Source organism: Magnolia sinica, chromosome 10, assembly GCF_029962835.1.
Source record: "Magnolia sinica isolate HGM2019 chromosome 10, MsV1, whole genome shotgun sequence".
In the NCBI taxonomy this organism is placed as follows: Eukaryota; Viridiplantae; Streptophyta; class Magnoliopsida; order Magnoliales; family Magnoliaceae; genus Magnolia; species Magnolia sinica.
The window spans coordinates 38,365,362-38,392,198 of NC_080582.1; the positions used below are offsets into that span (position 1 = coordinate 38,365,362).

General features: G+C 39.0%; 2 non-coding genes across 2 annotated transcripts; both read left to right on the top strand.

Moving 5' to 3' along the window:
• The first annotated feature begins 19,423 nt into the window (after positions 1-19,423).
• Positions 19,424-19,530, top strand: LOC131217932 (small nucleolar RNA R71). Its single transcript, XR_009157515.1, has one exon. It is a non-coding gene; the product is annotated as a small nucleolar RNA R71 (small nucleolar RNA).
• A 6,793-nt stretch (positions 19,531-26,323) lies between these two features.
• On the top strand, positions 26,324-26,430 carry LOC131217862 (small nucleolar RNA R71). The gene has a single exon (XR_009157449.1). It is a non-coding gene; the product is annotated as a small nucleolar RNA R71 (small nucleolar RNA).
• The last annotated feature ends 407 nt before the right edge of the window (positions 26,431-26,837 follow it).

The window sequence follows — 26,837 nt, forward strand, 5'->3', positions numbered from 1 at the left end:
TGCCTCTACCGTCTAGCCTCAAGACACCGAAGCTTGACCTAAAACCGTTATCCTCTGATTTGAAATATGTCTACTTAGGTCAAGATGAGACATACCCAATGGTGATTTCATCCCACCTTGACCAAGAACAGGAGAGTATGCTCATATCTACTCTCATTGAGCATAAGAGACCTTAAAGGAATTGACCCTTCGGTTTTACTCACCACATTTATCTTAAGGATAATGTGAAGACCTCTTGCCAATCACAACGTAGACTAAATCCAAACATGAAGAAAGTGGTTATGGCCAAGGTTCTTAAGCTGTTGGATGTGGGTATCATATACCCTATATTTGATAGTCATGGGTGAGTTTAACTCAGGTGGTTCCTAAGAAGTCCGGAATCACCATCGTAGCCAATGCTAACAATGAACTCATGCCAACTAGAGTTACTACTAGTTGGAGAATGTGCATTGACTATAGGAAGTTGAATACCATCACGAGGAAGGACCACTTCCCTTTGCCCTTCATTGATCAAATCTTGGAAAGGCTAGCTGGTCACTCGTACTATTGTTTCCTTGACGGGTATTCGGGCTACAATTAGATTGAGATAGCCCTTGAAGGTCAAGAAAAGACGACGTTCACATGTCCTTTTGGTACCTTTGCTTACCAAAGGATGCCATTTAGACTATGCAATGCTCCCGCCACCTTTCAGTGATGTATGATGAGTATTTTTTCTGATATGGTGGGGCAATATCTAAAGGTCTTCATAAAAGATTTCTCAGTTTTTGGTCCATCCTTCAGCGAATGCTTGGAAAATTTTAAAAATGTGCTGAAGCGATGTGAGGAAAAGAATTTGGTACTCAATTGGGAGAAGTGTCATTTCATGGTTCGTAAGGGAATTGTCCTTAGACATATCATCTCGTCCAAGGGAATTGAGGTAGATAAGGCTAAAATTGATCCTATCTCTAACCTACCTCCACTCAAGAACATACGAGACATGTGATCCTTCTTAGGACAGACACACCAGGTTTTACAGAAGATTCATAAAGGACTTTAGTCTCCTCTCTCGTCCTCTATGTAATCTACTTCAAAAGGATGCACCATACGAGTAGACTGAGCAATGTCAGGAAGCTTTCACTAAGCTTAAGGGCATGTTAACTACTGCACTTATCATGCAGCCACCTGAATGGAGCCTCCCTTTTGAACTTATGTGCGATGTATTTGACTATACTCTTGAGGTGATTTTAGGTCAGAGAAAAGAAAAGAAGCCTTACATTATTTATTACACAAGTAGAACTTTAAATCCTGCCTAAGTAAACTACTCGACTATAGAAAAGGAACTCTTAGTTGTACTGTTCGCTGAAGAAAATTTTAGGTCCTACTTAATCGAATCTAAGATTGTCATTTACACAGATCATGCGGTGCTCAAGTATCTTCTTTCTAAGAATGATACTAAGCCCTGCCTGATTAGATGGATCCTCCTAATCCAAGAATTTGATTTAGAAATAAAAGATAAAAAGGGAGTAGAGAATGTAGTGGCTGACTATTTTTCCCGCCTTAATCTCCCTAATTCCCTTGAGATGACACATATCAATGACATGTTCCCTGATGAACAATTGTTCAAAGTCTCCCATTCACCTTGGTTCGCTGATATTGCTAATTATCTTGCTACAGGGTGTCATCTCCTTCTATCACTCTCAAGCCTATGGTGGTCACTTTTATGCTAAAAAGACCACGGTCAAGATTCTACAGTACGACTTTTACTGGCCCACTATGTTCAGGGACACTTATGAGTTTTGCAAAGCTTATGAGCATTGTCAGAAACTTGGAGCATTGTCTCATCAAAATATGATGCCTCTTAATCCCATTCTCATTATAGAAGAATTTGATTATTGGGGTATCGATTTCATGGGTCAATTCCCCCAATCCTTTGGACATTTATATGTTTTTCTTGCAGTAGACTATGTCACTTAGTAGGTCAAAGTGATTCCATACCGGAATAATGACCATCAAACGGTCATTAAATTCTTAAAAGAGAACATCCTTTCCCGGTTTGGAATGCCTCGAGCCATCATTAGTGATGGGGGCTCACATTTTTGTAATAGGCTATTTGCGAACTTAATGAAGAAATATGGCATCTCCCATAAGGTGAGCACTCCATACCACCCACAAACAAGTGGGCAAGCTGAGATTTCCAATAGAGAAATTAAAAATATTTTGAAAAAGATAGTTAACCCTGGCCATAAGGATTGGTCAATCCGATTGACCGATGCCTTATGGGCCCACCGTACTGCATTTAAAACCCCTATTGGAATGTCTCTCTTTAGACTTGTCTATGGAAAAGTTTGTCATTTTCCTATGGAGTTGGAACATAGAGCTTACTAGGCAATCAAAAATCTGAATTTCAATTTGGACAACACTAGATTGCTACGCAAACTACAATTGAATGAACTCGAAGAAATCTATAATGATGCATATGAGAACTTAAGAATTTACAAGGATAGGATGAAGGCATTTTATGACCAACACATTCTTCGAAAATCATTCACACCAGGTCAGAAGGTCCTCTTGTATAATTCTCGATTACATCTCTTTCCGGGCAAACTCCGATCTCATTGGACCAACCCTTTCATTGTTATCAATGTTTATCCTCATGGGGCTGTTGAGATTCAAAATCCAAATAATGGCAATGAACTCAAAGTGAATGGACATCGATTAAAGCCATTTGTTGAGCAAATTGATTCAGAGGACATGTCCATACCTCTGATTGATCATGTATACCAGGATTGACCTCTTAGTCTGATGGAGGTGTTGTTAGGTTTTCTGTTTTCTGTTTTAAGTTAGTTTTCTTTATGTCGTTTTAGGATAGTCGGCTTTATGTTGTTTAGGATAGGTTGTTTTCTATTTGTTCAAAGATAGTTTTCTTTTTGTTGGTTTAACTCTTGTGCTAACCCACTTTCATACTAAGACCATTGGAAAAGCCTCTTGATTCCTTCCTCAGGTACTACCTTTCCATCACTTCTCCTTTACTTTCGTTGTCTCATGTGCATTGCATGCTTATATCTTTTACATTGAGGACAATGTAGATTTTAGGGTGGGGATGGGAGATTAAGTTACCTAATCAATGTTTTCTTAGTCTTGAGCAAAAATTGTGAAATTTTTTTTTTTTAATTTTTCTAAAAATTTTGTGAATTCGAGTGATTTTGAAGGTCATCCTTGATTTAGAAGTATACGATACTAAATGTTAGTGATTTATGATTCTTGGGTTCAGTTACTTGTTAGATTTCACAGTTAAGTTTGAATTATTAATCCATTATTAGAAGTTTTAAACATTAATAGTCATGACCACACATGTCACATCTAGCTAACATGTTAAGGTGTCCGTTTGATATTGAATTGTTAACTTGGTTATCACTAAACATGAAAGGAACCAACTTGGGGAATTTGTCCATCATGTTCTATAAAAAAATAAAATAAAAAATAAAGAGAATACCCAGTTAAAAAATAGTTGTCATCGAAAATGACTACCTATTAAAGATCTTTAAAAAGGTTGACAGAAAAATCAAAAGCTGGAAGAATACAAAAGCTGAACTGTAAGGCAAGTTTCGGTTTAGGTTTAGTTATCCAGAATGCTCTTTTTTAATAAACAATGATTCGTGAAAATTAAGAATTGGACTTTTAATTGTGATAAATCAAGGTTGCACTCTGCACCCATGGAACTCAATGTTTAAAATTGTTCTGAATGATGGATTACTACTTTGAACTTGACTATGAAATTTCCTAAGCACTCAAGCTTAGGAGGATGTAAGACTCAACATTAATATATTTTAGAGCACTATTATCTAGATTGCTTTTCAAAAATCATTTGAGTTTATAGAAATTGTCTTGTGGTTCTCGAAATATTTTTTCGCATACTTTGCTCAAGACTAGCAAAATGCTGGTTGGGGATTGTGTTGAGGGTCAAATATTGCATATTAGACCTCAGTTATTACTTGGTTTCATGTACATGATAATGCTTAACATTCTATTTTAATCATTTTTATGTTGCAAGGTGAATTTAGGAGCTTGGATTGAAAGCTTGGATTTGATGCTCAAGAATCACTAAGGCAAGGGATGGATCTTAGGAGACCGAGATTGAAGAATTCCCATGTCAAAGATCCACGGAAACCAAGTGATGAAGGAAGAGAATCGAAGAATCGAAGATAAGGAAGCTTGAAAATCGTCATGAATTCAAGATCACAGGGTTCCCACCATCCGTTTGGCACAAAACCTTATATCTGGCCTAAGTATCATAAAGTAATCGTACATGTAAAATTGCAGCCCTTGGATCTTTGTGGAAGTGGTCCAATGGAAAGATCAGCCATAAATTACTAATTTAGGGCCCACCTGATCTCTGGATATGCCTCAATTTTGGACTTAACTCCTTACACTATATGGAAGGAGGAACATACGGTGTGGATTTCCCAAATACATCTCAATGGGTCCCATCTGGGAAGCACGTGCGCACCCTGCACACTCTCTTGCTTCACATAAAAATAGAAAGTCGGTCAGCACATGCTGACCCAACTTCTATTTTGAAAACGGATTCTTCTGTTTTTATCCTGCTGTGAAACTGGACGCAACATGTCCTCTTTAAAGACGTTGTGGGCCACCATCATGGCCCACATGGACAATCCAAGCCGTCCATCATGCAGAGGGGTTCGAACTGTCAAACCCATGTTGACCATGTGCACTTATGCATGCACACGTGCCGACCATAATGATCACAAGAAGACTGTTTTGCTGCATTCAAAGCAGTTGTAGCAAATTTGATTCCCTGGGCCGCACCAAACTCGAACAAAAACATGGTTTCTTGGGCAAAGATTCCGAGGGGAATCCAATAGACGGAGTGGATTTCTCTATTGACGCTGATCATGGGCCCACCAAATGTCTCAGCGCAAGAACATGTGTAGAGACGTGCGAACACAAGGAGCAGACGTTGCCCGACCCATTGTGGGCTGTTGTGCGATCAAGATTAAGGTCGGATCAATGATCCAGACTGTCCAAACTCCAAAAAAGGGGGTTTCAACCCTTCTTATGGAGTCAGAATGAGCGGATTAGATGATTCCTTCCCTGAAAATCACTTCAAATTCATCTTGTTTTCGCGTTTTCGCTGCTCAAGAGAGAGGTACAAAAGCAAAGTCGATTAACCAACTCCAGCTGACCAATGGACAACATGTCTATGAAAGAGGAGAGGACGTGAGGAGCAAGGGGGCGTGGACATGTGAATGTGGAAGCAAAGGAAGAGAGAGAAAGAGGATCGGATGGCCATCACCTAGAGTTCTTTCTTCTCTTTTCCTAGTTGATTTTATTATATTTTTAAGAGATTTTGGTTAATCATGTCTATGATTGGCTAAACCTCTTAGCTAGGGCTAAGAGGTGAAGCTTCTAGCGTGATGGGATGTTTTCTACGGCTTTGATTCATGTTTAAGTTGAACTGTCTTTGATTCTAGTTTGAATATAAGGAATGCTTGAAGTTTTTAATGGTTTGTTATGACTTGAATTACAATAGATCTGTGATAGTTTTGAGTATGTTCTTTTTATTATTGAGATTGTGAATTTAGGAAATCCCGTTGTTCACCATCGTCCCATGGGCATGGTTGGATGATGGAATCCTTCTTAAATCTCGTAATTCTCTTAGAGTGGTTGTGAACTGGTAAATTTTGTTGTTTGCTTTGTCTCATGGGCACAGTTTAGTGATGGAATCAATTCTAGTTCTCATACCTCTTATCCCTTGAGAACTAGATCAAAGGAAGTTCATATTTAATTTTTAATGAGATATCTTCCAATTGGATGAAGATGGGATTCTGATTCCAGTTATATTTCGAATCAAGCATAGATCTCCCTGATCTAAGAGTGGATCCTTGGAAACCCTAGTTTTCCACCTTTGAGTTTTACAAGTTTTAGTTACATAATTTACAATTATTCTCTTACATTCTCCAGATTTAGATTACATCTTCTTCTAGTTCTAGTTCTAGTTACTTTCCAAACACATACAAGGTTCAGTCCCTGTAGATTCAACCTCAGTCTTATCGAGATTATTACTACATTGTGACCCTACACTTGGGGTTGTGAACACGATCCATCAGAGGGGCCCAATGAAGCTACCAGGGTAGTGAACTCAGTAGGTTTTACGCACAGGGTTGGCCACAGTAACTCTCTAGAGTTCATGGGGTGCACAAGGCCACCTTCGGGTACCATATCCAGGGTCGTCAATCCATCAGTGAGGGGTCATCTTACTTCAGAGACCTATCCTCATGCGTTACTACTGAAATTAAGCCAGGGATCTGGGGAGTCATCTTGCTTCAGAGACTCACTTTTTCTTCGTCTGCAAGGTTGAACCCATTCACAAGAGGGCATTTTCTCGCTAGCCCTTGTGACACTGTCGGAAACTGTACAAACGGCATAGGTCTTATGTGATTACTTCATCAACGGACCGCATGGGTACACGTGATGCTCTTTATGGGCTTTTTAAGGCCACAGGCTTCTCACTGATGCCCGAATAATCTCATCGTATCACCATCGCCAATGATGATAAGTCTTATACATAGTTGTCTACCTAGGCTCAGCTCTACTACCGTAAATTATGAATCGCCATCGTTGTTATAGGACTTATATGTGGTTTGGCTTTATAAGCTTATTCCACTGCCATAGATGATAGATCGTCATTGCCAATGATATTTATATGTAACTAGCTTTATAGGCCCTGCTAAATGTAATAAATTGAAATTGATATATTGCCCCTTGTTGATGATATCAAACAAAATTTAATAGTTAGAATAGTGTATCAGCTTAGTGGTGCTATTAATTTCGATAAATTTAGATAATAAAATGGCCAGTGTTGGCAATATGGCAATGGCGATGACGGCTTTTGACGATTTGACAGTAATCATTAGTGCTTTTCATTTGGCGATAATCATTGGCGCTTTTCATTTGGCGATAATCATTGGTGCTTTAACTAGATATGCCTGAAAATCTACTTTTTTATTCATAGATAGGGAGAATTACAGAGTTCTGACTTCTATAGCTTTTCTATTATTCACCTGTCTTACCCCCTTTTGGTTTGGAAGTATTATGCCGATATTCTTTGAAGCCAAAACTGCGGCCACCTTTTGGATCGATGTATTTTTTCCATTAGGATATTTAGGCCATGGTAGCTTGCAGTCAGTTCATCATATAAAGCATGTCATCTTCTTCAAATGCAGATGCCCCCAAAATTCTCTTCTGCTTAATGGATTCTTTTACCTATTCATCCTTTTGGCGATAGGCAGAAGTTAGGTCTTCCAAGCTGACTTTTTTGATAGAGGATTTTGACAATCAACATCATATTTATAATTTCCTTTCTATGTCATTCATCGTCCTTTTTCAGAACTATTTCTCCTTGTTTTATCATCCTCTGCAATATATTTTTTAGTGTGAAACAATCTTCTATATGATACCTTAAACAACAATAGGGTTGTACACAAGTCAAGCTAGATCGAAAAGCTCTCTCGACTCGGCTTGAAAGGCCGACTCAAGGCGAGTTAAGCTTGTTTACTAAAACTCAAGTTGAGTTCAAGCCAAGTTCGACCATGGTGTATTTCAACTCGAATCGACTTGAAGCTCGAGCTCGAGCTCGACTCGGCTCGAGTAATATATTTTAATAATACATATTATATATTATATTAATATTAAATATATATATATATATATATTTAAGTTGAAAAAAAGAAGTTAAAACTTAAAAGTTTTTACTAAAAAATCCTACCTGACCCTACCCATCCCCATTCCCTTTTTTTCTTTCCCTTACCCTACTGAGGTAAACTTGACTCGACTCGAGATAAACTCGACTCGACTCGAACCACTAGCTCGACTCGAACTCAAGTCGAAAGCTTTGGCAAACAAGCGAAGCTTCAATGTTGAGCTCAAGGGCGAGCTCGAGCTCGAGCTCGAACTCGAGCATAGCATGGATGAGTCAAGTCGAGCTTGGCCCACCTCGACTCGACTCGGCTCGATGTACAGCCCTAGACAACAATGGTAATGACAGTAATTCTTCTCTTTAGTCATTTCAGCCTCTTCTGGATATCTTGCTGAAGATAACTTGATAGTTCTAGTAGCTAGTAGTTGTTCCATCATTGGCAACAAATCTTCTTTATCAAAAGCATATTCTCTATGAGAATCATATGACTGCGTTCGTTTATCATTTTTATAATCCCTTCATTGATTTAAATCTTCCCTTCTTCTTGTTTCCCATTTGTCGCGAAAAATGTTTTTCTTTTTCTCTTAATCAATAGCATTTACTATTGCCCTGTTCGATCCTCTCTTTTTTGTTCGGATTTGAAATGCTGGCATCTTTTTAGTCATCAGCTCCAATGCATGTGCTTTGGTTGCCAGGTCTCGAAAAGTTCATGTTAGCACTGGTGAGTCTAAATGCGATTCCTGTCTCCATAGAGCTCAGACACATTTTTGCCTGTTCTCTTTCTTCGGGTAATTGCCAGCACGATGCTCCCAAAGTCTTCCATCTATTGATAAATTTCTCCACAGGTTCATTTTCTCTTTGCCTTACGGATGCTAACTCTGTAATACTAACATCACGATCTGACGAAAAGAAATTTGACATAAATGCGTCTTGCATCTGTTCCCAAGTTTGTATTGAGTCGAGCGCTAGACCAGAATACCATCGGAATGCCTTGCCTGTCAGAGAAGACCCCAACAATCGTAAGCAATATTGAGGGATAGTGGAGAATTTACCCATACACATGATGAAATGCATCAAGTGTTCTTCTGGAGACCCCATCCCCGCTGAATTTTTGAAATTTAGGATGCTTAAAGTTAATAGGAAAAGGTATGTCTTCTACCTCTCTCGGATATAGCGTCCAGTAGTGAAACCTTCCTACATTATTACGTTCCCTTTCTACTCTAACAGCTTCTACGACCACCTGCTGCACTTCCACTTGGGTTATTACTCTCACCATGGGAGTTGATCCGTGTGATCCCGCTCTTGGTGGTTGAGAACCTTCATGTTATTATTCTCATTCATTCATAGTAACCATCATCGGAGGTGCTATTATCTGAGCCACGTTATGTGCTAGAGTAGCCAAGGCTTCTCGGAGGTTTCTGAATTCTTTCATCAGTGTTTTCTGTGCTTGGGCCATTTCGACCATATGATCTTCAGTAGTAGGCGGCAGATCTTTACTTGTACCGGCCATACATACGGTGGCTTCTCCATTCCCTGACGAAGTAGTCATTGGAGTGGAGCGAGAATATGCCAATGTGACAGGGCTTATTGAAAGGGGATTTTTGTTTATTTCTTCAGTGCTTCCACAGAGTTCGACCGACTGTGATACAACTTAGGCAATACGCTCTGAGGCGATTCATAAACTGGTGGACTTTCCATTGGTGATTTACCCTTCTGTTTCTTCATCCATCGGGCACTTGCAATGGGTAGGGCCAGGAAATCTTGTGACACTGGCGAGGATGAAGATTTTGCAGGGTATATTGCTGGAGGAGCGAGTTCAGGATTCTTTCTTGTGCGTTTCGTGTCACCGGTCCGCTAGTTTTCAATGTCGATGGACTTGCCCTAGTAGTTATGATATTTCAGGCCTTTGATCTTTGGCGTGATATGACAATCCAGTCGTTTTCATTTTCTTGTGTTATTAGAGAGACTGTTACGACTCTAACAGTGACTTGAAACTTGTCTTTCTGTTTCTGATGGACCAAGAGTTGGTTACAGGCATACTCCACCACGAATCCTGTCGGTGTGAAGTAGAACATCGTTTCACTTGTAACAGTTGCCATTGATTATAGCTTGGATATGTATATCGTATCGTAATTCTATCAGAAGACATGAACGATGTTGATTAGTATTTATTTGCGAATATACTCTATCTCGGAGATGAAAGAAAGGATGTTCCCATCGAGAGTCGCCATTTCGGCATCTTATTAGTTGCCAAACAATAATGAAATTCTCCAGATTGTTCCTCAGTCTATACTAAGTAAGATAGAATTCCCCAGTAAAGTCGCCATTTTGTTTCGACCAGAAATGAAAAGTATTTGATTCAAGGAAATTATCTTACTTAATACTGACAAAGAGAAAGAATGGAGAGAATAATCATCAAATTTATTCATTCTGAATTCATTACATCATTTTGATCCTTTGATTCTAGGATAGAGTTTCTATGACAAAATACAAATGCTGAAATAGCTTCAAATATAAATTTCGGCAGCATTCCAGATCATATCATTCATGTCTCCATAGGAGATGAGTTGTGCGGATCTTCTTCATGCATGTATCTTCCTTCATTAATCTTATAAGAGAATGTCAGGAATCCCCTAAGAAATTTAAATGACTTAAATATGCCAGGAAAATTGGGAAAAAATGACATAAGGCTACTTCGCAAGTCATTCGCGCAACTCCTGGACGAGTTGTGTAGGTCGAGGAGTTGCACGGGCCCACGTAACTCACAGGGAGTAGCGCAGCTTGGCCTTTCTCTTTCCCCTCTCTCTAGTACCTGTAAGAGGCACTAGTCTTCTGGAAGTCCGATCCTACAAATGAAGGAGGTAGAGGGGTATTTATAGGCTTCCACACATGTGGGTCCTCGAATTCTGAGCTGTGGACCTCACTTCGCATCTTCTATCTAGTCGTCTCTGATAACAGTAGTGCGGGTCGGCGCAACTATGATGAGTTGTGCGATCCTGTGTAACTCATGCCTCCGCGCAACTCCTCCCAGCTCAACTTACTTATTTTTCAGTTTCTATCTTTCAATCTTCTTTCTTTGATCAAATTTTTATGTTCCAATAGAGTAGATGAAGAGTACCTGTGAAGTGAATACGATCTTCCAATAAAATGTGGTTCTAGTGACTAAACTAAACTGCGAAAAGCAAACTAATCCTTAAAAAAATAAATAAATCACCTAATCCTAAACTAGGAAAGCAATGGAAAACTACTCAGTCATGTAGCAAGATTCCTCCTCCGGCCAATATCTCAATAAATTTCTCAATAGGTTTCTCAACAAGATCATCCAAAAGCCATTTTTGTAGTAGGCTTGGATGCCCTGGAACATGAATGTCCAAAGAAATTTATGAACCTTAGAAAAAAAATTAGATCTAAATTTTTAGGTTTCCAAAGAATATATGACTCACCTGTGACAGAAAAAGTTTCAATGTTAGTACACTACGATGAATCAGAGATGACGAGTAGATGAAATTTAGAAAAATTCTCATTAAGTAGTGTGGTTTTAACACATTCTGAAGCAGTAGTATGAGTGACCAGCTAGCCTTTCCAAGATTTGATCAATAAAGGGCAAAGGATAGTGGTCTTTCCTAGTGACAGTATTCAACTTTTTGTAGTCAATGCACATCCTCCAACCAGTAGTAACTCTGGTTGGCATGAGTTCATTACTGGCATTGGCTACTATGGTGATTATGGACTTCTTAAGAACACCTGAGTTGGACTCAGCTATCAACTATCGGATATGGGGTATATGATACCCACATCTAATAGCTTAAGAACCTTAATCTTAATCACTTCCTTCATGCTTGGATTTAATCGACGTTGTGGTTGTTGGGAGGTCTTCACATTATCCTCTAGATAAATGAGGTGAGTACAAATTGAAGGGTCAATTCCCTTGAGGTCTGCAATCGACCATCCAAGGGCTCCCTTATGTTTAATGAGAGTAGAGATAAGCATGCTCTCTTGTTCCTACTTGAGGTGGGAAGAAATCACCATCGGGTATGTCTCATCTTAACCTAAATAGACATATTTCAAATCAAAAGGCAGAGGTTTTAGGTCAAGCTTCAGTGCCTCGAGGTTAAACGGTTGTTCACCACCCTAAGTATAGGGTCGCGATGTAGTAATAATCTCGGTAAGACCAAGGTCAAATCCACATGGACTGAAACTTGTACATATTCTGAAAGTAACCAGAACTAGAACTAGAAGAAGATGTAATCTAAATCAGGAGAATTTAAGAGAATAATTGTGAATTATTAAACTAAAACTTAAAAAATTCAAAGGTGGTAAAACTAGGGTTTCCAAGGATCCACTTGTAGAGATCAGGGAGATCTATGCTTGATTCATAAACACAACTGGAATTAGAGTCCCATCTTCATCCAATTAGAAGATATATCATTAAAAATCAACGATGAAATACTTTTGATCTAGTTTTCAATGAATGATAGGTGTGAGAACTAGAAGTGACTCCATCACTAAACCATACCCATGAGACAAAGCATACAACAGAATTTAACTAATCTGAGAGAGTTATGAATGTTAGGAAGGATTCCATCATCCAACCATACCCAAGAGACAATGGTGAACAACAGGGTTCCTAAGTTCGTAATCTATAATGAAAAGAACATACTTGAAGCTATTGCAGATCCATTGTAATTGAAGTCACAACAAACCATTAAAAACTAAGAGTATTCCTCATAATCAAACTAGAATCAAAGAGAGTTCAATAAACATGAATCAAAGCATAGAAAACACCCCATCACACTACAAGCTTCACCTCTTAGCCTTAGCTAAGAGGTTTAGCCAATCATGGACATGATTAACTAAGAATCTCTTAACAACATTAAAAGAAAAGAAGAAAAACTAAGAAGAAGGAGAAAGAAACTCAGCCGTCATGCGTCCTCCTCCTCTCTCACTCTCTCTATTTCTCACGTCCTCCACATCTCCACGTCCTAATGGCCCCTTTGCTTCCCATGTCCAGATGATGCCCCTCTCTCTCTTCTCTTCTCCTTTTTATAAGCATAGGACATTGGTGGCTGGAGTCGTGTGTAAAGATGCAGCAAGAGGGGGTGAGAGAATTCAGTCATGTGTAAGGCTTTCGCAACTGCAAAAAATGCAAACTAAATTGCATTTGGAGGAGATTTTTGAACAGAAAATCATCTCAGCTCCAGATCTTACATCATGGCTAGGGTTGGATGCCCCTTAATCAGCTTGAAGATGGTCCAGATCGGCCATCCGATCACGTCCATGATCACACGATGGGCCATGGAGGGCCGAACGTCCGGACGTGCGTAATTGTGAAGGTTCTTGCATTGAGACACCATGTAAAGTGGGTCCCACCTTGATGTTTCGATGAATCCATTCCATCCATCCTCTTTCTTATCTAATTTAAGGGTTGAGACTAAAATTGAAGCATATCCAGATACCAGGTGGGCCCCAAATCAGTGATTTAGTGGTTGATCTGTCCGTTGGGCCACTTCCACAAAGATCCCATGGCTAAACTTTTACGTGTATGGTTACTTTATGGTCCTCAGGCCAGATATAAAGTTTCGTGCCAAATGAATGATGGGAACCCTGTGATCTTGCATTCAGAATGATTTTCAGGCCTCGTTATCTTCAAGCACTCGATTTTCTTGGATCTTTGGCATGTGAATTCTTCAATCTCAGTTTCCTAAGATTCATCCCTTACCTTGGTGATTTCTTGAGCATCAAATCCATGCTTTTAGTACCCTTTTCAGTCCAAGCTCTTAAATTCACCTTGCAACAAAAACATAATTAAAATAGAACGTTAAACATTATCATATTCACATAACCAAGCAATAACTGGAGTCTAATATGCAATATTTGACCCTCAACACAATCCCCAACCAGCATTTTGCTAGTCTCGAGCAAAGCATGCGAAAAATATTTTAATAATTACAGGACAATTTATATAAACTCGAGTGATTTGTGAAAAACAATTTAGATAATAGGATTCTAAGATACATCAATGTTGAGTCTTATTTGCTCCTAAACTCGAGTGCTCGATAAATTTCATGGTCAAGTTCAAAGCATTAATCCATCAATTAGAACAAATCTAAACATTGAGTTCCATGGGTGTAGAGTGTAACCTTAACTTATCACAATTCAAGGTCTAATCGTCAATTTTCATGATAACATTGATAATCAAAAGGAGCATTCCAGATAACCAAACCTAAACCGAAACTTGCATTACAGTTCAACCTTTTTATTCTTCCAGCTTTTGATTTTTCTATCAATGGCTTCATGCCATGTCAACCTTTTTAAAGATCTTTAACAGGTTGTCATTTTTTATGACAACTATTTTTTTAGCTGAGTATTCTTTCTTTTCTCTTTTTTTTCCCCAGGTTGGTTCCTTCCATGCTTAATGATCACCAAGTTAATAATTCAATATCGAAATAAACCTTAATGTGCAAGGTAGATGTGACATGTGTAATCATGACTTGATCAATGTTTAAAATTTCTAATCACGGATTAATAATTCGAACTTAACTGTGAAATCTAACAAGCAACTAAATCCAAGAGTTATAAATTACTAACATTAAGTATCTTGTACTTCTTAAATCAAGAATATCCTTCAAAATCGCTTGAATTCACAAAATTTTCAGAAAACTTTTAAAAACATTTTCACAATTTTTGCTTAAGATTGAAAAAATACTGATTAGGTGACCTAATCTCCCATCCCTAACCTAAAATTGACATTGTCCTCAATGTAAAAGATATAGGCATGTAATGCACATGAGACAACGAAAGTAAAGGAGAAGTGATGGAAAGGTAGTACCTGACGAGGAAATTATACAGCTTTTTCCAAAAGATCTCAGCTTGAAGGTGGGCAGCACAAGAGTTAAACCAACAAAAATCAAACTATCCTAACATCATAAAGCCGACTATCCTAGAACAACAAAAGGTAAACTACCCTAGTCCTATAAAAGTAGTAAACTTACCCATACCTTCATCAGACTAGGAGATTAATCCTGATAAACAGGATCATTCAGAGGTATGTACATGTCCTCTAAATCAAATTTCTCAACAAATGGCTTTAATCGATGTCCATTTACTATAAACTCATTGCCATTGGTTGGATTCCGAATCTTGACACCCCTATGAGGATAAGCATTGGTAACAGTGAAAAGGTCGGTCCAATGAGATCAGAGCTTACTCGAAAAGAGATATAATCGAGAATTATACAAAAGCACTTTTTAACCTGGTGTGAATGATTTTTGAAGAATGTGTTGGTTATGAAATGCCTTCATCCTGTCCTTGTAAATTCTCGAGTTCTCGTTTGCGTCATTCCGGATTTCTTCAAGTTCATTTAACTGAAGTTTGCATAACGAGACAGTGTTGTCCATATTGAAATTCATATTTTTGATTGCCCAGTAGGCTCTATGTTCCAACTCCACAGGCAAGTGGTAAGCTTTCCCATAGATAAGTCTAAAGGGAGACATTCCAATAGGGGTTTTAAATATAGTATGGTAAGCCCATAAAGCATCAGTCAATCGAATTGACTAATCCTTACGATCAGGGTTAATTGTTTTCTCCAAAATGTGTTTGATCTCTCTATTAGAAATCTCAGCTTGCCCACTTGTTTGTGGGTGGTATGGGGTGCTCATGTTATGGGAAATGCCATATTTCTTCAATAAGTTCGCAAATGACCTATTACAAAAATGTGAGCCCCCATCACTAATGATGGCTCGAGGCATTTCAAACTGGGAAAGGATGTTCTCTTTTAAGAATTTAATGACTGTTTGATGGTCATTATTTTGGCATGGAATCACTTCAACCCATTTAGTGACATAGTCTACTGCGAGCAAAATATATAAATGTCCAAAGGATTGGGGGAATAGTCCCATGAAATCGATGCCCCAGCAATCAAATGCTTCTATGATAAGGATGGGGTTCAAGGGCATCATATTTTGATGGGATAATGCTCTCAATTTCTGACAATGCTCACAAGCCTTGCAAAACTCATGAGTGTCCTTGAACATATCGGCCAATAAAATCCACACTGCAGAATCTTCGTTGTGGTCTTTTTAACAGAAAAGTGACCACCACAGGCCTAGGAGTGATAGAAGGAGATTACACTTTGATGTTCATCATTTAGCACACATCTCCTTAAGATTTGGTCTGGGCAATATTTAAACAAATACGGATCATCCCAGAAGAATTTGCGCACCTCGGTGAAAAAAAAATTCTTATCTTGTGCAGTCCAATATGTCGGTGTGAAACCTGTGGCAAGATAATTAGCAATATCAGCAAACCAAGGTGAATGGGAGACTTTGAATAATTCTTCATTAGGGAACATGTTATTTATGTGTGTCATCTCAAGGGAATCAGAGAGATCAAGGTGAGAAAGTTGGTCTGCCACTGCATTCTCTACTCCCTTTTTATCTTTTATTTCTAAATCGAGTTTCTGGAGTAGGAGGATCCATCTTATTAGGCAGGGCTAAGCATCGTTCTTAGAAAGAATATACTTGAGCGCCACATGATCTATGTAAATGATGATCTTGGATCCGATCAAGTAGGACGTAAATTTGTCCAAAGCGAACACTACGGCTAAGAGTTCCTTTTCTGTAGTTGAGTAGTTCACTTGGGTAGGATTTAGAGTTCTACTTATGTAATGAATAACGTAGGGCTTCTTTTCTTGTCTTTGGCCTAAAATCGCCCCAAGAGCATAGTCAAACACGTCGCACATAAGTTCAAAAGGAAGGCTCCAATCGGGTGGCTGCATGATAGGTGTAGTAGTTAACATGCCCTTAAGCTTTGTAAAAGCTTCCTGGCATTGCTCAGTCCACTCATATGATGTATCCTTTTGAAGTATATTACATAAAGGATAAGAGAGGAGACTAAAGTACTTTATGAATCTTTTGTAAAACCCAGCATGTCCTAAGAAGGATGGCACGTCTCGTATGTTCTTGGGTGGAGTAGGTTAGAGATAAGATCAACTTTTTCCTTATCTACCTCGATTCCTTTGGACAAGATGATATGTCCAAGGACAATTCCCTTACAAACCAAGAAATGACACTTCTCCCAATTGAGTACCAAATTCTTTTCTTCATATCTTTTCAGCACACATTTAAGATTCTTTAAACAATCGCTGAAAGATGGACCAAAGACAGAAGTCATTCATGAAGACCTCTAGATATTGCCCCACCATGTCAGAAAAAATACTCATCATGCATCGCTGAAAAGTGGCAGGGGCATTACATAGTCCGAATGTCATCCTTCGATAAGAAAAGGTGTCATAAGGACATAAATGTGGTCTTTTCCTGATCTTCAAGGGCTATCTCTATCTGGTTGTAGCCTGAATACTCATCAAGAAAACAGTAATATGAATGACCAGCTAAGTTTTCTAAGATTTGATCAATAAAGGGCAAAGGAAAGTGGTCTTTCCTCGTGATAGTATTTAATTTCCTGTAGTCAATGCACATTCTTCAACCAGTAGTAACTCTAGTTGACATAAGTTCATTGTTGGCATTAGATACGATGGTGATTCCAGACTTCTTAGGAACCACCTGAGTTGAACTCACCCATTGACTATCGGATATCGAGTATATGATACCTACATCCAATAGTTTAAGAACCTCGGCCTTAACCACTTCTTTCATGTTTGGATTTAGTCTACGTTATGATTGTTAAGAGGCCTTCGCATTATCCTCAAGATAAATGCGGTGAGTACAAATCGAATGGTAAATTCCCTTGAGGTCCGTAATTGTCCATCCAAGGGCTCCCTTATGCTTAATGAGAGTAGATATGAGCATACTCTCCTGTTCTTGCTCAAGGTGGGAAGAGATCACCACCAGATATGTCTCATCTTGACCTAAATAGACATATTTCAAATCAAAGGATAAAGGTTTTAGGTCAAGCTTTAGTGCCTTGAGGTTAGATAGCAGGGGCACTTCATCAATTTGAGGCAACTCTTCAAATTGTGGCCTCCGCCGATTAACTTCAAGTACCGACACAGTATCAAGCATGTCACCCATCTCTCAAATCATGTCATCATCAAAATCATGTGAGTGGGCCAGGCACGTCTCTAGAGGGTCAGAGGATAATGTCGAAGGTGTTTTATCTTCCACGAAAGAGTCAATCATGTTAATGTCGTGAAAATTGTCATCATCCTCTAACTGTCTGCCTGTATTGAAAAAGATATTCAACCCTAATGTCATATTTTCAAAAGACATACTCATAACTCCATTCCTACGATTAATGATTGTGTTTGCAATGGTAAGGAATGGGCGACCAAGAATGACGGGATCTGAGTGCTCATGTTACTAATGGGTTCTGTATCCAGGATGATAAAATCTATAGGATAGTAGAATCTGTCAACCTGGACCAACTCATCCTCAATGATCCCTCTCGGTACACGAACTAAGCGATCTGCAAGTTGTAATGTGGTTAGGGTGGGTTTTAATTCACCCAAACCTAACTATTTGTAGACTGAGTAGGGAATCAGATTTACGCTTACTCCTAAATCAAGAAGTGTGTGCTCAATGTGGTAATTCCCAATTACATAAGTGATGGTTGGGCTACCGGGATCTTCGAATTTCTATGGCACATCTTGCTTTAGGATGGCACTCACTTTTTTAGTTAAAAAGATTTTCTTTTATATATTTTGTCATCTTTTGTCGTACACAAGTCTTTCAGAAATTTGGCATATAAAGGTATTTGTTTTATGACATTAAGTAGAGGAATATTGACCTTTACTTATTTCAACACCTCTAGAATGTCTTGAGAGTTAGAGAGAGATTTTGGTACAACCAACTGTTGGGGGAATGGGGCAACCGGCTTGCCTAGAAGTTCCGGTTCTAATTCTTGTAGAGCAGTGTTAGGTCTATCATTATTGTCCTTTTTCGAGTCCTTAGGATTTTCAGCCATAACCGGAATAGTTTTATTAATGGTCTTCCCATTCCTAAGAGTGGTGATAGATTTAGCTTGCTCCATCTGATTTGAAGAGCTTGGATTACTTATCTCGTATTGCGGTTTAGGATTGGGGAGAGGTTAAGCAGGAAGCATCCCCCTTTCTATAACCGTAACACATGAATCCATCTTTTGCATATATTTCGTAATTTCTCGTATTGGTTGAGTAAGCTCTTGAGTTTGTGTGGAATTTTGAACCAGTTCTTCTTAAGGTTTCACTTGATTTGGAATTTGATTAAAGAAACCTTGAGGAGTAGTAGTTTGTCCATTCCTCTAACTGAAGTTTGGATGATTTCTCCAACAAGGATTGTACGTATTGGAGGTAGGTCCATTGAAAGGTCTTTGGTAATTGTTCATGGCATTAGATTTCTCATTCAACACCTCTTAAAATGTAGGTATTATTGGACAATTTTCAGTTGTGTGAATGTTGCAAGCACAAATACCATAAATAGTTTCTTTAACCTTATCCTTCTTTAGTTCCATGGCCTCAAATTTTCTTATGAGATTAGACACTTTAGCATTTATATCATCATCCTCTTTCAGAAGGTATAATCCACCTCTCCCCTTGATTGAGTGGGCTTAGAAGTGGTGCTTGAGTTTAGGTAAGTATCCCATGCTTGTACGTTTTCAGCAAGTCTATCCAAGTAGTCCCACACATCATCGACACTTTTACTCATGAATTTCCCATTGCACATTGTCTCAACCAATTAGCGCATGGAAGATGTCAGACCATCATAGAAAAAGTGTGTAATGCACCACGTTTCAAAACCGTGTTGTGGGCATGAACTGACAAGATCCTTAAACCTTTCCCAACATTGGAAGAATGTTTCATCCTCCTTTTGGGCAAAGTTCATGATTGACTTTCTAAGGGTGTTCGTTTTATGATGTGGAAAAAAATTTCTTTATGAACTCCCTTATCATGTCATTCCATGTGCCAATAGATCTGGGACGTAGTGAATGCAACCACGTCTTAGCTTTCTCTTTCAAAGAAAAGGGAAAGAGTTTCAGCCTGACTGTGTCCTCAAATACATTTGGAAAATATAAAGTGGTTATGATCTCATCAAACTCTTTTAAGTGCAAATATGGACTTTCAGATTCAAGTCCATGAAATTTTGGAAAGAGTTGGATCACCCCTGGCTTGATATCCATGTGTCCCGTATTTTCTGAAAAAACCATACATGAGGGCGTACTCACTCCGCTGGTTGTAAATAATCTCACAAAGTACGAGGCGGGGGTGCTTAATGCACCTCATTCTCATCCTGGACTTCCTCAACCTAAGGTTGAGGTTGTCTGCCTGATTGAATAACTGGTTGATTTACAGCCATCACTTCAATTAACTCTGAGGATCTCGAGTGGTGTCTAATTCTATGATGGATAGATAATGCCTCAACCAATCCTCATTCACTCAAAAGACGTCGAGTGTTGTCACGGACCCACTTGGGCATGAAACACTCTCAGCCCTCAATCTCAGATTCTAACCTAATCCTAAAAAGGAAGAAAGGAAATAAAAATCTAGAATTAGAAAGAAAGAGGGAGTTAGAAAAAAGTTACCAAATTAAAAGTTCCTAAGTTAAAAATCTGCAAAACAAGTCAGTTTTTTAAAAAGGAAAGTGTCTAAAAATAGAAAGTTTCTAAAAGACTGATTAGGAAAGTTCTAAACTTAGAAATACAAAGTAAGTTAGTTTCTAAAAATAAAAGAAAACCTAGAATTAGAAAGTTTCTAAAGATAGAAAATAAGACCCTAATCCTAAAAATAGAAACTAGAAAATTAGAAAGAGATTACCAGTTTAAAATTCTATCTCAGAATCCTATAAAACAGGAAAGTTAGGTTAGTTTCTAAAAATCAAAAAAAAAAAAAAAAACCTAATCCTAAGATAATAAAACCCTAATCTTAACCTAATTCTAAATGGGAATCTTAGAAAAATGCAACCATCAATCCCCAGCAACGACGCCAAAAACTTGTTCACCACCCCAAGTATAGGTCGTGATGTAGTAATAATCTCGATAAGATCGAGGTCGAATCCACTGGAATTGAAACTTGTACGTATTCTAAAAGTAACCAGAACTAGAACTAGAAGAAGATGTAATATAAATCAGGAGAATTTAAAAGAATAATTGTGAATTATTAAACTAAAACTTGAAAAATTCAAAAGTGGGAAAACTAAGGTTTCCAAGGATCCACTTGTAGAGATCTAGGAGATCTATGCTTGATTCATGAACACAACTAGAATTAGAGTCCCATCTTCATCTAATTGGAGGATATGTCATTAAAAATCAACGATGAACTACTTTTGATCTAGTTTTCAATGAATGATAGGTGTGAGAACTAGAAGTGACTCCATCACTAAACCATGCCCATGAGACAAAGCATACAACAAAATTTAACCAATCCACAACCAATCTGAGAGAGTTATGAACGTTAGGAGGGATTCCATCATCCAACCATGCCCAAGAGACAATGGTGAACAATAGGGTTCCCAAGTTCATAATCCCTATAATGAAAACAACATACTCAAAACTATCGCAGATCCATTGTAATTTAAGTCACAACAAACCATTAAAAACTAAGCGCATTCCTCATAATCAAACTAGAATGAAAAAGAGTTCAATAAACATGAATCAAAGCATAGAAAACACCTCATCATGCTATAAGCTTCACCTCTTAGCCCTAGCTAAGAGGTTTAGCCAAGCATGGACATGATTAACTAAGAATCTCTTAAAAAATTAAAGGAAAAGAAGAAAAACTAAGAAGGAGAAAGAAACTCAGCCGTCGTGCATCCTCCTCTCTCTCTCTCTATTTCTCATGTCCTCCACATCTACATGTCCAAATGGCTCCTTTGCTTCCCATGTCCAGATGATGCCCCTCTTTCTCTTCTCTTCTCCTTTTTATAAGCATGGGACGTTGGTGGCTGAAGTCGTGCGTAAGGATGTAGTAAGAGGTGGTGAGAGAAGTCGGTTGCGCGTAAGGCTTTACAGCTGCGAATAATGCAAATTGAATTACGTTTGGAGAAGATTTTTGGACAGAAAATCATCTCAACTCCGGATCTTACGTAATGGCTAGGGTCGGACACCCCTTAATCAGCTTGTGGATGGTCCAAATCGGCCATCTGATCATGTCTATGATCACACGATGGGCCACGGAGGGCCGAACATCCGGATGTAAGTAATTGTGAAGGTTCTTGCGCTGAGATGCTCGGTGAGCCCCACAATGATGTTTTCGGAGAAATCCACCCCATCCATTAGATTCGTGGTGAAATTTTAATCATGAATGGATACTTTTACTCGAGTTTGGTACGGCCCACTGTATCAAATCTTCCCACCAATCATCTTGTGTTTGATGGTGTTCTTCATGTATACACGTGCATGAGAGTAAATGATCACCATGGCTATGGTCGGCGCCCCCCCTGGACACAATGAACAGCTCCAATCATCCGAATGGACGATCATGGTGGGTCACTGATCATTACAGCATACTGACGTCCATTTCATGCATAAAAGAAATGCTTGGAGTCGGGTCAGCTCATGCTGACCGACTCCCATGATCCGGTGCACCACTAGTGCACGTGTGCTTTGCACATGCACCCCATGTAAAGTGGGTCCCACCTTGATGTTTCAATCAATCTATTCCATCCATCCTCTTTCTTATCTAATTTAAGGGATTGAGAGCAAAATCAAAACATATCCAGATATCAAGTGGCCCCAAATCAGTGATTTAGTAGCTGATTTGTCCATTGGACCACTTCCACAAAGATCCAATGGTTGAAATTTTACGTGTACAGTTACTTTGTGGTCCTCAGGTTAGATATAAAGTTTCGTACCAAATAAATGGTGGGAACCCTGTGATCTTGCATTTAGGATGATTTTTAGGCCTCTTTATCTTTAAGGGCTCAATTTTCTTAGATCTTTGGCATGTGAATTCTTTAATATCAGATTCCTAAAATTCATCCCTTGCCTTGGTGATTTTTTTAGCATTAAATTCATGCTTTTACCACCCTTTTCAGTCCAACCTCTTAAATTCACCTTGCAAAAAAAAAACATGATTAAAATAGAACGTTAAACATTATCATGTTCACAAAATCAAGTAATAACTGGGGTCTAATATGTAATATTTGACCCTCAACAATTGTAGAGGGATTACATCAATTTGGGATAGTTCTTCAAATTGTGGCCTCCACCGGTTAACTTCAAGTACCGCAACGATATCCAACATGGTCCCCATCTCCCTAATTATATGATCATCAAAATCATGGGAGTGGGCCAGGCACCTCTATAGAGGGTCAGAGGATAAGGTCAGCAGTGTTCTATCTACCATGAAAGAATCAATCAGGTTAACATCGTGGGAATCATCTTCTTCCTCTAACTGTTTTCCTGTATTAAAAAGATATTCAACTCCATTGTCATATTCCTGAAAGACATACTCATGACTCCATTCTTGCAATTAATATTTGCATTTGATGTGGCAAGGAATGGACGACCAAGAATGACAAGAATTTCAGTGCTCGTGTCCACGATGGGTTGAGTATCCAAAATGATAAAATTTACTAAGTAGTAGAATTTGTCAACCTGGACCGACACATTTGCAATTATCCCTCTCGGTACACGAACTGAGCGATCGACAAGTTTTAACGTGGTCCGGGTGGGTTTTAGTTCTCCGAGACCCAGTTGTTGGTAGAACGAGTATGGGATCAGATTCACACTTGTTCCTAAGTTAAGAAGTGCATTCTCAATTCGGTAATTCCCAATTACGCAAGCGATGGTTGGGTTACTGGGATCTTTGTACTTTTGTGGCACAACCTTCTTCAGGATGACACTCACTTTCTCAGTTAAAAAGATTTTCTTTTGAATATTTTTTCATATTTTGGTCATACATAAATCTTTCAGAAATTTGACATATGAAGGTATTTGTTTAACGAAATCTAGTAGAGGAATATTGACCTTCACTTGCTTAAGCACCTCTAGAATGTCCTGAGAGTTAGAGAGAGGTTTTGGTGCAATCAACCGTTGGGGAAATGGTGCAATCAACTTGCCTTGAAGTTCCGGCTCTAATTCTTGTGGAGCAATGCCAAGTCTATCATTATTATCCTCTTTCAGGTCCTTAGGCTTTTCAGCCCTAACCGGAATAGTTTTGTCAATGGTCTTCCCACTCCTGAAAGTGGTGATAGATTTGCCTTGCTCCATCTGATTTGAAGAGCTTGGATCATTTATCTCATATTTCAGTTTAGGATTGGGGAGAAGTTGAGCAGGAAACATCCCCTTCTCTATAACTGTAACACATGAATCCATCTTTTGTATAAATTTTGTAAGTTCTCGTAATGCTTAGGTAAGCTCTTAAGTTTGTGTGGATGTTTTGACAAGAAAACAAATGCATTTGATTTGGGGGATTTATTCAATGATAACATAGAATTCAATGAGAGAACAATGATCACATTTATTCTGAGTTCATTTACATCCTCGGATTCCCTTTATTTTAAAAACAGAGTACAATCAATAAAAGCAATGAATGAAAGAGAAGACAGCCTAATGACGATTTTGGCAGTATTTCAACACTTTGGATGTTCATCGCCAAGGCGGATAAGTTGTACGAGCTTAAAACCCTTAATCTGATTATGCGATTGGTTCTGATCATCCTTCCATTTATCCTTCCAGTCGTATGGACAGATTCTTCTTTCTTCTGAAATTCTCTTTCTGTACTTCATATTTCCTTCATTTTTCTCTGAAGGTAAAGCGCACAACCCTTGAAATGTGGAGCGCACATCCATTGAAATGTGGAGTGAACATCCCTTGAAATGTGGAGCACACATCCCTTGAAATGTGGAGCGAACAATCCCTTGAAATGTGGAGCACACAATCCCTTGAAATGTGGAGTGTACATCCCTTGAAATGTGGAGTGCGCAATCCCTTGAAATGTGGAGCGCACATCCCTTGAAATGTGGAGCGAACAATCCCTTAAAATGTGGAGCGCACATCCCTTGAAATGTGGAGTGAACAATCCCTTGAGTATCCGTTAAGACAACAAAAGGCTTGTCTCAGGACAAGTTCCTCTTGAAGTGGTGCATGGAGTATCCATTAAGACAACAAAAGGCTTATCTCAGGACAAGTTCCTCTTAAAATGGTGCATGGAGTATCCATTAAGACAATAAAAGGCTTGTCTCAGGACAACCTTCCATGGGAAGTGGCGTTGGAAGCCAAGCATTAGGACAACCTTCCATTCAAAATGGCATGAAAGGCCTTTTCCAAAGTGTATTGTGCGGGTTGCGCAAGAGGAACTCTTCAGGACAAACTCCACTATAAGTGGCGCAATGGATTTTTCCTCCAAAGTGATTGCGCAGTTCGCACAAGGGAAATCTTCCCTCCAGACAAACTTCATAATGTATGGTGCAATGGGACTTCTCGCATTCCCATTACGCAGGTCGCGTAAGGGATTTCTTCAGGACAACATTCCATAACATGTGGTGCATGGGAGTTTCCTCCAAAGTGATTGTGCGGATGGCACAATGAATTTCCATAAAAGGTGGCGCGATGAACCTCCACAAAAGGTGGCGCGAACCCCTTGAGGAGTGGCACAAAAGGCCACCTCTTTCTCTTTCTGTTGCGCCAACTACGCAACCATCTCTCTTCACTTTTCCATTGCGCGGGTCTCGCAAGAGCCCTCTCTCTCTCTTGTCTCTTGTCTTCCTTCCTTCTTTTCATCCAACCTCCTTGTCTTCCAACCAACTAACCCCCCAAATGTGGCATGGGGAGGGGTATTTATAGGCATCTCTCTCTCTTACATAGTGGTGATGACTACCACTTCTTCCTTCACATAATATCCAACCTCCTCTCTTAAACAATGGTGTCCACCAAGCTCTCCCTTAAATAGTGGTATACAACCACTTCTTCCTCCATACTAGGCAATACCCATCCACTCATTTTTACCAAAATACCCCAGCTTACTCATTTTTACCAAAATACCCTAACTTACTCATTTTTACCAAAATACTCCAACTTACTGCTTTTTACCCAAAATAAGGAGTGAGTGACCCTAGGAAAGATCTGCACCATTAAATTCTCTGACCAATGCAATGGAATATTTTTTGTGCCTTAACAGTGGAATTTTAAACCAGTTCCTCTTGAGGTTTCCCTTGATTTAGAATTTGATTAAGTAATCCTTGAGGAGTAGCACTTTGCCCATTCCTCCAACTGAAGTTTGGATGATTTCTCCAACAAAGATTGTATGTGTTGGAGATAGGTCCATTGAACGGCTTTGGTAATTATTCACGGCATTAGATTGCTCATTCAGTACCTCTTAAAAGCAGGTATTATTGGACAATTTTCAGTTGTGAGAGTGTTGCAAGCGCAAATACCGCAAACAGTTTCTTTAGCCTTATCCTTCTTTAGTTCTATGGCCTCAAATTTCTTTATGAGATTAGACACTTTAGCATTGATATCATCATCCTCTTTCAGAAGGTATAATCTGCCCCTCTCCTTTGATTGAGTGGGCCTAGAAGTTCTGCTTGATTTTGGGGAGGTGTCCCATGATTGTGCATTTTCAGAAAGTCTGTCCAAGTAGTCCCACACATCAACGACATTTTTATTCATGAATTTCCCATTGCACATTGTCTCGACCAATTGGCACATGGAAGATGTCAGCCCATCATAGAAAAGTGTGTAATGTGCCATGTTTCAAAACCATGTTGTGGGCATGAACTAACAAGATCCTTGAACCGCTCCCAACATTGGAAGAATGTTTCATGTTCCTTTTGGGCAAAGTTCATGATTGACTATCTAAGGGTGTTTGTTTTATGATGTGGTAAAAATTTCTTATTGAACTCCCTGATCATCTCATTCCATGTGTTGATAGATCGAGGACGTAATGAATGCAACCACGTCTTAGCTTTTTCTTTAAAGGAGAAAGGAAAGAGTTTCAGCTTGACCGTGTCCACAGAAACATTATGAAAATATAAAGTGTTATAATCTTGTCAAACTCTTTTAAGTGTAGATATAGACTCTCAAATCCAAGCCCATGAAATTTGGAAGGAGTTGGATCACCCCTGGCTTGATATCCGTATGTCCCGTATTCTCTGGAAAAACCATGCATGAAGGTGTACTCACCCCCGCTGGTTGTAAATAATCTCATAATGTACGAGCCGGGGGTGTTTGATGCACCTCATTCTCATCTTGGACTTCCTTAACCCAAGGT